The 12,829-nt window shown below is 37.4% G+C and overlaps 1 long non-coding RNA gene across 1 annotated transcript; it reads right to left on the bottom strand.

Annotated features, from left to right (window-relative positions):
* Positions 1-7,142: 7,142 nt before the first annotated feature.
* Positions 7,143-8,255, bottom strand: LOC146026002 (uncharacterized). The gene is made up of 3 exons (XR_014454334.1): positions 8,232-8,255; positions 7,537-7,620; positions 7,143-7,209 (listed from the first exon to the last, which is right to left on the bottom strand). It is a non-coding gene; the product is annotated as an uncharacterized LOC146026002 (long non-coding RNA).
* Between the last annotated feature and the right edge of the window lie 4,574 nt (positions 8,256-12,829).

Genomic DNA, 12,829 nt, shown 5'->3' on the forward strand with positions numbered 1-12,829 from the left:
TGGGAAGTTGCCCATAGCAACCAATCAGATTCTACTTATTTGTTTTGCACTTATGGATAATAGAAAAATCTGATTGGTTCCCACACCATCCCTTCTCCAATAGAAATTTACCCCTTGGTCCTAGGAAGTGCCTGGAATTGTGACCCTATTACTGTATGTAACAGGCCCTGCTATGTTGACAAAAGACTATTTTGGAGCAAAACAATTGTTCGGTGATAATTAGTGGCAGAGCATGTAATTAATTTCCATGTGACTCTTTTAACATCAAGAGCAATCCATTTGTTCTACAACCGGGTACGAATTGTGTTCATAAATTTGGCTTATCTAACAAAAGCAGTAGTTAATATAATAGGCTGAAAACTTTTTTAATAAATGTTAATTTGGTTTTAATTCATGACCCAATATTTTATCCTCCATGGACTCTTCTATTATCTTTGAGGAGCTCTCCATTAAATTTCTATGAATATAAACTATTCATTGACTTTCCAACTCAAATCAGTAAAATGATTCCTCTTATAATTACTTATTTTAGTGAATATTTGATCAGCACTAGCAATCAGTCAGCCTTACATTATATAAAAGAGCGTTAGCAGATCAGATGATGTTATCCGTATGACTTTTATTTGGCAGAAATCCCCCTTTTTTTTTTAAATATGTCACATTTTTTAATACATTAAGAAAGAAAAATGATACGAAACCTGAGATATAATGCAGCGTAATCCAATTTAAACTATTTTAAGGCATATTAAGGAATATAAAATCTCTGTCAGAATATAAGACCTGATCTGTTGAATATAATATCTGGCGCAGCCAAAGTTAGCAACCATGAGAGCATTAAGATGTTTTGTCATGCAAACATTGCCGCATTAAGTGGAACATTTCGAAAATCATTCTCTGTTCTTATTTTACATAATATGCTCATTTCGTTTCCTAGATCTGCCGTGATTTTCAAATGTAAATTTTGACTGAATATTTTATAACTGTATTTCACTTACAAGATAGTTATGTGCAATTTGCACTGAGTCTTTTTTTAAACCCGATACTCATTTAGCTTAATAATGATATTATTGTTATACATTTTGATGAACCACATTATCTGCTGAATAGTTTTATATTTTGCCGTACAGAGGAAATTTCACGCTGTGCATTAGGTTAACGTTCACATATTAATAGAAAAAATCAATACAATAAAAATTTTGGCAATTCTGAAAGCATTTACTGTATATGACTAGCTTAAAGGCGTTCTCTTCTTTCAAAATCAATTTGCCTAAATTCCATCACATTAAGAGTACTTTTGTGTGGCAGCACTAAAGGTGAATAGTTGTGCTTGCAGGTTCTGTATATCATGGGAAATTCAAGGGATGGAGCGAAATGTAGTTGAAAATGAAAAACCCCTTGAAAAAATAACTGCCACTTTTTGGATAGATTGTTTTTTGCGTATTACCTTTTGCACTACAGTATGTGTGTTTTTGATGCCCAGGAGAGAGTGATACGATTGAAGATGAAGGGGGAAATATATGATATCTAGAGGGTTTTTGTGCAAAAATAATATTTCTGAAATAATAATACAATTATAAAAATATGTGCATTTAATAATGGGCTTTATTTAGCATGGATTGCTAAATTGATAAAAATCAGTTACTGTGATCAAATAGTTGCCGCCTAGAACAAAAGAAAAAATGGGCATTGCAGAAAATGCGTTCGCATTGCAAAGTGTGATGCATTTGCAAAAAACCAGAACATTGATCTGTGCCAGTCAAAAACATCCACAATTCTGCTAAGGCTGGAAATGGTCATCGCTGATGTCACTCGAAAAAATGCCTTGGCACGCCTGCTGTTGGACAAACAAACCTTTTTTAAGCAAACAGAAAAACAGAAGAACACAAAAGCAAAAAATTATTGTAAATATCAATATACTACAACTAGCAGACAACCCTATTTCCACTAGGTTGCATTCAAAAAGTCTTGAGTCAGTTCCTCTTCTGCCATGCATGCTGTGCTGTTCCTTACCTGTTGGGCGACCACCTTCTCTCACACAGGAGACCTTTCTGCAATTTTTGGCTTGCTAGATCCTCTCTAATTGGTTTTGTGCCCTACATATCCATGTAAGCCTTGGTCTCTGTCAAATATTTTTACAAATTTGTAAAGCAATATAGCATGAGCAAACTGGCTACAGAAAAGGAAGGACATGGACGCCACTAAAATATGTACAGTAGTACCCATCTATTACTTTTGTGAATGTTTATATACAGTTTTTTTGTAATCATGGTGACTTACTTTACTGGCCATTTTGGTTTGTCATTTGGAACATCAGCAACCCAAGAAAAAGCATTTGTTTTCTTCCTCTGCACCATTTTATGGAAGCCAAAATTCAATCCGATATAGGGCGTGGCCATTTTATGGAAGCCAAATTTCATTAAGATATAGGCAGTTTCCCTATAAAAAAGTATTCTAAGACTTAGTTTATTTAGTGCAAATGCTAACTGTGAGGTCATAGAAAATATGTCCTAATTATTATTCTTGTAAGCAGCAGAACTTTTGTGATTTTATAAAATGTGTGGGAAAGGGAAATAAAATAATATATGACATAAAACGATTTACTTTATAATCCTATCCTTCTTAGATATGTGCTAAATTACTTTGTCATGGCTGCATGGGGTTCAAGTGCACCATAGCCCCTGTGATGGGCTTCATTGGTATTACCTAGTTATCGCCACCACATTCTGCAAGGAATGCTAAATAGGGAAATTCCGTAAAAAAAATCCATTTTCTGGGGGATCTTCATCTTTGTTCTCCTTACACTTAAAGATGCAGAAAGGAGGAAAATATATAGTGATGGCACATTTACATAATCTGGCCGAGCCCATGAGGAGATTTATCATTTCCATGTTCGAAACTCCTTGTGCGAAATATAAAGCCAGGTCTTCACTTTGGTATACGGTCAACAGTCAAAAGGTCAACATGCGTTAGGTCAACCACTGAAGGTTGACACATGAAAAAGGTGGGGTTTGCACTGTTTTTTGTCCCAATTTTTTGGAACCAACATGTGGCAACAGATGGTATCTCATGCCCTGACATCCACTAGGGAATGGAGGGAAAATATAACAGTGTGCCGAGTGTATCGAGGCACTGAGCCCGGAGGGGACGCGGTGCACTTCTTTGGTGAAAAACCCAAGTCGACCTTTTAACTGTCGACCTTCCCAATGTTGACCTAATGCTTATGTCAACCTAGTGGCCCTGTCAACCTAAAGCCATGTCGACATTTTAATTAGTCGACCTAGGGTTTGTCCATCTTCAGTGGTCCACCTAATGATGACCTTAGGGGTCGATTTTATAGGGTGCGGATGATTCACGAGTGTGAATTATCCCAGCATCAGGCGCATTTCTGGTATGGGCTGAATTCAATTAAAAGCACTGGCACCTTCATAAGGATGTGAGCAATTTTAAGCGAATTTCGGCACAGTGAAGGGTGCGAGATCGGGCTGAATCGGGTGCCGTTTCCAGCGCTTAAACACATGAAAATGGGTTCTCACACCCTTAGGACCTAATAGGATCGGCCCATTAGTTTGGCTCACATACTGACCCATACCGTTCACTTCAGAGACTGTGGCATGGCAGAAGTGGACAGTGTGGAGGGGTATGATTGCATTATCATGGCCCTCCCTTCCACTATACACTGTCACAAATACAGGCATTGTGAACAGTCCCTCATTGGTGTAATAAAGCATGAAATGCATAATTGGCCTTCTAGACTGCCCACTTCACTCAGGAAGCCAGCAGCCATGGGCAGGTGCTCTGCGAGACTTCCTCACTTTTCCAAGCATCCCAAAGATTTCTGGGAGCCTCAAAGATGATCCGGGACAGAAGGCAATTTATGGATAAAACACATCTATTCTTTTGCATCATGTTAAGAATTCTGAATACCCTAGTGAAAGAACAGTTATATTATTACTTGTCTCATACAGACATCTGCATAGACCTGACAACATAGAACCTCTAAAGTATTTAAAAAAAAAAAAACTGCCCAAGAGATTTAAACCTACTGGCAAAAAGGACAGCAATGATCATAAAAGAAATACGGTAATAAGAACATATCCCATACCGTACGTACAATATGTCAAATCCATATAAAATATATATCACTGAAATCTATTTTTTTTATATTGCCAATATTGTTTATTAACGTCTTCCATTACACCGGTGACCAATTTGCAGGTTTCTGCCTTTTGTTAGGAAATGCCTTGCCGGATATTGTGTGTATCAGCAGGCTTATTTTTAACTTAGGAATAGGCATGACACATTAGCATCAATCTATATGCATCCTCTTTTGCCAACCTCATCGTTTCCTTGTTTCAAGCCTTGGGCTTTGCAGTTGGAGTTCAGAAACAGACAGCTTTAATGTCAATGACTGACATGCAATGCATTTGCTTATCATATTGATATTTTTGCTTGCTCTGCCATTTGCTCTGTATCTCTGCATTTCCATAATTACAAAGCAACATAAGCTTTCATGCAGCTTAATAAATAATTTGCAATTTTGAAATAGCTTTTATTTCCTGAAAGCGTTGTGACAATTTCTTTACATTGGAGTTTTGATTATAGGTTAGAATATCTGCCAAGTCGCATATGCTGGGGCAGACAGAATAAGTGCTTTGCAAAAGACTGGAAATGAATTAAAAGGCTACAAGTCCACCTCTGCTCTTTCATATTTCACATTACTATCACTATCAGGATGAAGACTAGTTTAAATATCATAATGAATTTCCAAAGTAAAACATTAAGGGAAGTTCTAGACTTCCTGATATCGATAGCTTCACTGTGTATGGATTTACAGTATGTTATGGGATATGTAAAACAAAACAACTGACCTCCTATGAATAAGTACAATGTAGGAGTCTAAACCCTGTTCTCTCTGCTAGGCAAATTCCTGGGTCTAGCGTGTCTTCCCGGTAATTTGCCTTTTAACACAGGTTTTTTTTTAGTGTGAATGGGTCAACCCATGTCGAAATTCCCGGGTCTCCAACCCTGCTTTTTACCCGGATTTGAGACCCAGGTATGCAGACACGGGTTGACCCATTCACACTGCAAAAAAACTTGCGTTAAAAGGCAAATTACCGGGTAGAACTGCTTCACCCGGGAATTAGCCTTAGCATTGAGAACGGGGTCCGGCGCTGCAGTCCCCGGCAATAAAATGCCATGTAAAAGCTGTGTTGTTCACACTCGCAGTGTGAACACGGAATAATACCCCTTTCAGACATATGACCTGGGAATTTCTCTGTTTAGACCCAGGACTTTCTCTTCTGCAAAATCCTGAGTCTATGATTGAGACCACCTTTCACAATACTTCACAGACCCAGGAAATTGCAGGCACACTGGGGGGCAGATTTATTAAGCTCGGTGAAGTGACAAATTGTTGGGATTTTATCACCGGCCAATCAGCTCCTACATGTCATTTTTCAAACCAATCCTGTAACTTCACAGTTAGGAGTTGATTGGCCGGTGATAAAAACAAGACAATTTATCACTTCACCGAGCTTAATAAATCTGCCCCTAAATGAGGTCATGCAAAGTTGGGGACAGCCCTAAATGGACTGGGTGTGGTTTACATTGGAAATACTTTACATTCCATGTATCATATACCAATAACAATACTATGCCAGTTTTCATTCTCAAACACTTTTTATTCAAAGAATCATAATAAATTTGTGAAAGTCTTTACTTTAACATATACTGTATTTTGCACATGCTGTACCCTCTGGCACTGGCACACTTCTCTGCACTGTGTCCTGTGTTCCTTTCATGTGGCATCTGTCCCTCTCCAGCTATACCTGATGATATCCGAAAGCAACATGTGGCAACATGATGTTTTGGTCACTTTTGAAAGCTGGCGATGCTTTCAGTCTAGTGGCTCAGGTAGTGCAGCTCATCCAGGATGGCACATCAATGCGAGCTGTGGCAAGATGGTTTGCTGTGTCTGTCAGCGTAGTGTCCAGAGCATGGAGGCGCTACCAGGAGACAGGCCAGTACATCAGAAGATGTGGAGGAGGCCATAGGATGGCAACAACACAGCAGCAGGACCACTACCTCTGCCTTTGTGCAAGGAGGAACAGGAGAAGCACTGCAAAAGCCCTGCAAAATGACCTCTAGCAGGCCACAAACGGTCAGAAACAGACTCCATGAGGGTGGTATGAGGGCCCGACGTCCACAGGTGAGGGTTGTGCTTACATCTCAACACCGTGCAGGACTTTTGGCATTTGCCAGAGAACACCAAGATTGGCAAATTCGCCACTGACGCCCTGTGCTCTTCACAGATGAAAGCAGGTTCACACTGAGCACATGTGACAGACATGACAGAATCTGGAGACGCCAAGGAGAATGTTCTGCTGCCGGCAACATCCTCCAGCATAAATTTGATTTCCATTGATAATTTTTGTCTGATTTTGTTGTCAGCACATTCAACTATGTAAAAAACAAAGTATTTAATAAGATTATTTTATTCATTCAGATCTAGGATGTGTTATGTTAGTGTTCTCTTAATTTTTTTGAGCAGTGTATATATATATATATATATATATATATATATATATATATATATATATAGAGAGAGAGAGAGAAAGGGGTGTAGAGGTGCGCTCAAGAGGTAATATCACCAAATTGTAAAAATACAAAATTTATTTCGTACATTAAAAGGTTTAAAATACATAGGTCATGGTTGATTTACAGAAATTGTTGATGGTTTACAGAGATTATTGCAGGTGGTAACTCATAATGATTCCGTACAATGGTGTCGATTAGATCATGAGAGATAACCCTACGCGTTTCGTCCACTAGGGACTTCCTCAGGGGTAATACACCAAGATCTAGAAAAGTTGATGAAACAATGCCGTGAAGAACAGTCTTAAGTGGGTTTAAAAGATAATTCAGGGTATGAAAGACTGGAAGGAAGAACAAATGCGAAAAAGAGGAGGGAAGAGAAGAGGAAGGTGAGTGGTTCCTTATGAGGAACTAGCGGTGGGGATGTAGACCAGAATTTCCCAGGTCAGCCTCAGTGTGGGGAAAATATAAGTATTACACATACCTATGGAACCTTTATGCATACAAATTGAAATATACTCTTCGTGGATTATTTTATAAAGAAGAAAGAAGGTGTGGTCACCGTTGTGAGTCAAATGACCCGGTAGTGCTTCCACTGAAGCGAAACAGCAGTATCTGCAAATCGATATCATATTGATAAATTAACAGGTATATATAGGACCTATCGTATGTCGAAAGGTCTGTTTTGGCACACCAAAACATCAAATTTACAATATAAATACAAAAAATATACAGTAATAAATGACAATAGGTTAGAATGAATTAACAAAATACTAGACTATTTCTCAATGGGGTAACAATGAATAAAGGTATGAGCACTCGTTGAGAACCAGTAGGCATGATTTTTGAACATAATGGCAACATAGCAATAAGTATGTAAACAATACGTTTCTTGAAAACATGCATATACATGGAAAGCGTACAGTAATGGATGGTACATACCAAAATTAAAAGGCGAAATGACACACCTCTCCGACTGAAGTCAATTTCAGATAAGCAGTTGATTCTAAATGCCAACACATATGTCTATTAGACAATTTTGCAGGTTGTGTTATAACACTTCAGGTGGGGGTGACGATATAATAATCTGTAAGGGAGTTGGGGTTAAGGTCCAATAGGACACTGATATATAACAGTCCCAACAGTAATGTCAATAATCCGAAAAAAGTGAAAAACATGACTATAAGCAACCCCTAAGTGTATAGTGGCCCAGTGGATATCGATTACATCAATAGAGGTTACAAATGCCCTCTGAGGTTTGACTGATACAAAAAGGTTGTACATTGATAAGGCCCTCAGGGCGCGTGTAACACACTCAGTATACAGCCACTATAGGGGTCCAAGGTCATAGCCGAGCCCCCTCTGTATATCCACAGTTAGTGGTAAAAAAATAACACTATTACAATGAATTACATATGTTTAAATAAAGCTTTTATAATGGAACACAGTGTGTAATTGCATGTATTATATACATGTGTTACATATAAAATCAGGGGTACCTTAACATGCATAAGTTAGTGTTAAACAGTATTAATACCATGAAACACAGTGTATAATTTCATGTATTATATACAAAATAAGGGGTATCTTAACATACATAAATTAGTATTATACAGGACCAGTAGAGAGCAACCTACCCGAATCCGCTATCAACAGTCTCGATCAGCAAGGAGAGAGATAATGACCCTCTAAAAAGAGTTGCTTTATATATAAGTATATATATATATCTAGAAAAACAAGAAGCAGAGGGGCACTCCATGGTGCATGTAAACGATATTTAATGAATGAATAAAACACTCTTTCATTCATTAAATATTGTTTACATGCACCATGGAGCGCCCCTCTGCTTCTTGTTTTTCTAGATCTATTTCATCCTGACCCTGGATGCCGTGCTTGTGCAGAGGGAGCTGCAGTCTGTATTTGATTGGACTTTGGTGCAATTGTCCCGATCAGGGGTCTTTTTTGAGCTGGACTTATAAAGTTATTTACATTTGGAATAGCGCTGCTCACGCAGTATCTCTTTCAATATATATATATATATATATATATATATATATATATATACAGTCATGATTGAGCAAGCACCCTCCTGATCCCTGATGGGCGAGTCAGCTACCGTGGTGCCAAGCCAGAGTGTAGATATAGAGAAATTTCCAATAGGCGGCACCCAGCGGATTTCAGACAGCCAGTAATGAAGCGCAAACACCAATTTTGTGCAAGCTTTCGGGTACTTTATTCCCCTTCGTCAGGCGGCATACATACATACCGGCTATGGGGTATTTAGGTTCTTGTTCTCATATGCACCTTAATAAAGAGACCTAGAGGTCTCCAAACGTCGGGATCACCTGGCTGCTGTGTTTTATTTCGCCGAGTGCCACCGCCACACAATACTTCCATATTTCTGCCAGTCTGTTCAGACTGTACAGGTCGGAGGGCACCGCTTCATTGCTTACTCCCTTGCAGGGAGATACACAGGCTTTTATTGGAGGAGTGCCGGCTCAGACTATATATATATATATATATATATATATATATATATATGTGAGAAACTCAATATCCAATCGATATGACGGCAGCACTCCTTGATATTAAATCAATTCAGTTTAATGGAAACAATAAGTCCAGACTGGGATGCATAGTAAGGTGCACAAAAGATGTAAATTGAGGGGCACACATATTTTCACCCATCCATAGAGCTAGTTAAAGCATGGCAGTCCAGACTGCATCCCAGTCTGGACTTATTGTTTCCATTAAACTGAATTGATTTAATATCAAGGAGTGCTGCCGTCATATAGATTGGATATTGAGTTTCTCTATGAATCTTCTTTTGAATATGCACCCGGAACTATCCATCATTTAATGAGTGCGGAACTCAAAAGTTTTATATATATATATATATATATATATATATATATATATATATATATATATATATATATATATATATATATATATATATATATATATATATATATATATATATATATATATATATATATATATATATGAAAGGCAAAAGATACCTAAAAGCGCTCCCTAATAATGGACAGCAGCACCTTCCTTGTTTGTAATAAAATAATACAAATATTTAATAACAAGGCCTTCAGTAAGGCTTATAAAAGATACAGAATATACACGGTAATTTTACAAAGTCAATTCATACCGTGTACAATAATCCAATATAGTGGCAGGGCCAACGCGTTTCGTCAACTACGTGACTTCATCAGGGGCGTTCGATGACTTGATTGACAAAATACGGTTGCACTGTGAATAACAATAATATGTATCAAAGTGTAAATGTGTGTAACATTTCAGCTGATAAAGAGATTAGAATGGAGGAGAGGACAACGGAGAAGATTGACTTAAACAAAAAATTTCATCCACATAGGGGAAATAAAGATATATCTACTCAAGAGGATAATTATTATAACCATACTACATTAGTATAGTATATTAATGTTGAACAATTTTTATTAGGTCTTTCATACAACTCAATTAGGTGCCTAGGGGCATATATACATATTGTGAGTATTTGCAAAATTCAATAGGACAATACAATAATTCAAAAACAGGTACCTTCTTGTAGTGTCTCAAATTTATTGGAACAAACGTATATCTCATACAAGAACTTTGTGGGTGTGTATCTAAATAGAGAGATATATATGGTGGCGAGATTAGTTTTTTTCCCCCCTCCCACTCTATTATACCATCACCAACACCGGATGAGTGTAGATGCTTTTTTTAGGAGATATATAAAGACTTACATTTTGCCCAATAACAGAGCTCTTGTTAAAACTGTCACAGGGTATGTCCCCCTAATACTTTGATTCTCGCACTTTTTAACGGTGTTAACATTAGGGTTCAATCACAAAAAACTTTGAAAGTAAGCCAAACAAAAAAAACAGATCAATGTAAATACATAGATAATAATCCTATATAAGGCAATGACTAAGAACAGGAGCGTTAATTACCATACTAAAAGGTACAAAATGAAATACTCACATAAGGCAGGGTGACCGGATGTTCACTCTAGTGTATCCAGAAGCTGAATGACAGCATGTATGTGGTGTAGGCTATGTATAGGCCCAGATGAAAAAACATCACTTCCTGTATTAAACTTCTATGGAACTTAGCCTTTTATTATTAAAACAGGTGTACTAACTACTGAATGCTGTAAATTTTGGGATGTAGCCCTTTAGATTCCTGGTCTTAATCCTAGGGTATGATTTTTTTGAGATAAGAATCTCAGTCGAGTATAGAGGAACGCACGGCGAATCTGCCGTGCGTTCCAACTGGATGCCATTTTGGTTGTGTGGAACGCATATGCGCTCCACTGCTGCTAGTAACTCCCGGTGTACTAATACGTTTTTAGAAACGTGGGGTATAGTATCAAAGCTATAAGGGTTACTCCGGCTGAAATCTAGGTTATAAAATCCAAGAGGTCTAACGTGAATTTATAGGGCAAATTTAAAGTTATAATTACTGAGAGCGATCCCAGGCGGATGTGACGTAATTTAGTCCATCTGTATACGAGTGGCCCCCTGATGTTATTATCACTATACACTAGACGGGGTAATCTACAATTCTAGCGAGGACTACGCTTATTTATAGTGGAACCTAAATATGTGTTACCAGAATAAATTTTACACTATATATACCCACGAATTAGCTTCACTTAATATGCGTTCCAAATGGACGCCATTTTGGGCGCTCGTGGGACGCAAACAAACGTGGTAGCTGGAATATTATGTATATATTATTCGCATTATTGTTAGTGTATATAAATAATAAATTAGTATTATGCTATATGAAGAAATCATAAAATTCATGTACACAATAATACAATATCCTACGTGCTTTATAGGTGCCTATGGTACATAAACCTACCTAATGGCTACATGCTTTTAAGTGTTTTAAACTTATTTATATTAACTCGTACTGACCTGAACTTAATATTTTCTATATATGGCTGATAACTACCTAAAATGTGCACTAATAATGGAATATCAAATGTGCTTGGTTAGCGCCTATGGTACGCAAACCTCCATAATAGCTACGTGCTTTTTAGTGCTTGGGATTTATTTAAATTTTTAATAGTAATGCCCTAAACTTAGGATAAATAGAGGGCAATAACTACCTAAAATAAACTAATGTGTCATTAAGTGAGAGTAATCTAAATGCGTCTCTCAATGGGGACATATATCCAACATTTCAAAGAGCTAATCGTCCTCCTAATCACTCTGTGGGGGTTAAATATACTATTAGTGAAGTGATAACTAATGTTAAGGATATATACTTTCCCGTCTTAGGGGTATGATCTTATATACATAGGTTTCTTCTCAGGGGATAACCATGGGGGCCTTATCTAAGTATTAGATCCTTAAGGTTTTACTAATACGGAAAATGCTCCTGTCATCGATCATTGTCCTATTTCCATCGAGATCTTTATGGCTTAGGGACCCTACTATTTAAAATTTTAGAAAAATTGAGTGGTATGATAAATAAGAATAAAGACAAAAGAGAAAAGAACAAAGGAAAAGGGGAGGGGATAAGGGCTATAGGAAGGCCACAATATCTACGCCTTCATTTAATCCCCTTGGTGTAAGGGAGTTTAAGGAGTAGATTCAGAAGCTTTCCTTCTTAATCAATTCTTGTCATCGAACGCCCCTGATTTTGTGTGGATCATTGTACACTGTTTGAATTGACTTTGTAAAATGACTGTGTATATTCTGTATCTTTTATTAGCCTTACTGAAGGACTTGTTATTAAATATTTGTATTATTTTATTACAAACAAGGAAAAATTGTGTATTTCACCTTAAGCGCACTCTGTTTTTCTTTGTATATATATATATATATATATATATATATATATATATATATATAATGTATGTATATATATATATATATATATATATATATATATACATTTTTTACACAGACACAGTTGTGTCCCCTTCTTAAATGCCGTAAGTGCCCCTTACATTATGTTATTATGTTTATTATACTGTCACAGCTTGAACACATAGCAGGGACTTCAGTCTCTCACCATTTTTAAACACAACACACTATCTCCATGTCTCCTCCCTCCAGGTAACCACCACCGGCGTTACTGACAGCCCGGATACATACTCTGTTGCCAGACAACAGATGCCGCACAGCGTCTCCCACCCACCAGTGACGTCACCGGTCCGCCAGGACGGACCAGCGTGCAGAGACCACTGCACTCACCAACA

Source organism: Crinia signifera, chromosome 1 (assembly GCF_055691185.1).
Source record: "Crinia signifera chromosome 1, ASM5569118v1, whole genome shotgun sequence".
NCBI lineage: Eukaryota > Metazoa > Chordata > Amphibia > Anura > Myobatrachidae > Crinia > Crinia signifera.